Here is a 1701-nt window from a genome sequence, read left to right as displayed (position 1 = left end):
ATAACAAAATAAAGTCTAAGAAAATGAAACAAAACCATCACATCAAAGTTGGATGAGGCAACCAAACAGAAAGAAAACAGCTCAAAGAGAAGGCACAAGAATAGGAGACCCACTCATTCGCACATTCAGGAGTCCTATAAAATTACTGAACTACGAGCTACTGTATGCGTGCGGAGGACCAGGCACAGACCTGTGTCGGCTCTGTCTTTGCTGCTTCAGTCTCAGTGAGTTTGTAAGAGCTTTGCTTGGATGATTTAGAGGACCTTGATGTCCTGGTGTCCTCCATCCCCTCTGGCTCTTATACTTTTTCTGCCTCCTCTTCTAAGGGGTTCCCTGAGCTCTGAGGGGAGGATTTGATGGTGACATCCTAGTTAGAGCTGTATGTTCCAAAGTCTGTCTGTCTGCCTGCCTGTCTGTCTCTCTCTCTGTCCTGTCTGTTTATCTTTGTCTGCCTCTGCCTGTCTCTGTCTCTGTCTCTGTCTCTGTCTCTGTCTGTCTGCTTGTCTCTGTCTGTCTCTCTGTCCCTGTCTATCTGTCTGTCTGTCTGTCTCTCTCTCTCTGTCTCTCTCTGTCTCTCTCTCTCTCTCTCTCTCTCTCTCTGTGTGTGTGTGTGTGTGTGTGTGTGTGTGTGTGTTTCTCTATGTGTTATGTCTGGCTGTGGGTCTCTGTATTTGTTTCCATCTGCTGTAGAAGGAAGCCTCTCTGATGATGGCTGCATAAGACACCATTCTACTGGCAGGAATCTCCTTAACTCTTAAGTGGAAGAATTAGCGTGCTACCTGGTGATCTCCACCTGTGTGTCTGTGTGTCTGCAAAGATGGTGTTGTTAACTTCTAGCGCTCTCTCTCTCTCTCTCTCTCTCTCTCTCTCTCTCTCTCCCTCTCTCTCTCTCATACGTACAGAAATTCCCACCCGTCTCTCTCCATGAATGCGTTCACACATACACAGGGCCCCATCAGTGCACAGGACTGATTAGAACGAAATCAGCTTCGTCTTTTCTGACTTCTTCATTTCCCCTCCAGAGCTTCCCTTACCCAAGTAATGACAAGGCCTAATAAAATGGTTGTTCTTTTAATGCCTCGAAGCTGTGAAACTCCATGAGTTTTCACATAGAGAAAAAATATATTAATAAAATATAACTCTAGTGCCTTAGAAATTTACATCAAAAAGTCCCCATAAGGACCTAAATACTCTCTGTCTAGGTTCTGTTTTGACCGAAAGCAAACAAGAGGCTAAGTTCCAGGATTAGGGTGCTGGGCATCAGAACACGTTTGATGGCCTGCCACTCATGCTCAGATGCTGCAGCACTCAAAGGTGCCCGGTGTCTAATGTTATCTATTGTCTTTCTGAATGCGCCAAGGGCCAGCGAGAGCTCTGCCTTGTGCATGCCATCCAGAAACTGGTCTTTCTAGGCAAGCCTGTATATGGCTGTTTCTGGATAGTTTATTTTAAAATTTGGGCAAAAGAGAACTGGAGCACAGAGGTGTATTAACTTGTGATTTCCCTCATCTCTCCTTCATCCATCTGCCTCTCCTTCCTCATCACCGGAAATCAGCACTGTGCAGCAATATTTATTACGAGTGTTGTGTCAACAAATGTCTACTCACCCAGATAGGGAACCCATGGCAGAACAAATAAGTTTATCACATAGTCCAGCTTGCTGATTCTGAGCTTTACCTGGATCACTTATGGGAGCATGGG

This window comes from Rattus norvegicus, chromosome 3, assembly GCF_036323735.1.
Source record: "Rattus norvegicus strain BN/NHsdMcwi chromosome 3, GRCr8, whole genome shotgun sequence".
Taxonomy (NCBI): Eukaryota; Metazoa; Chordata; class Mammalia; order Rodentia; family Muridae; genus Rattus; species Rattus norvegicus.
This window is presented reverse-complemented; position numbering follows the sequence as displayed.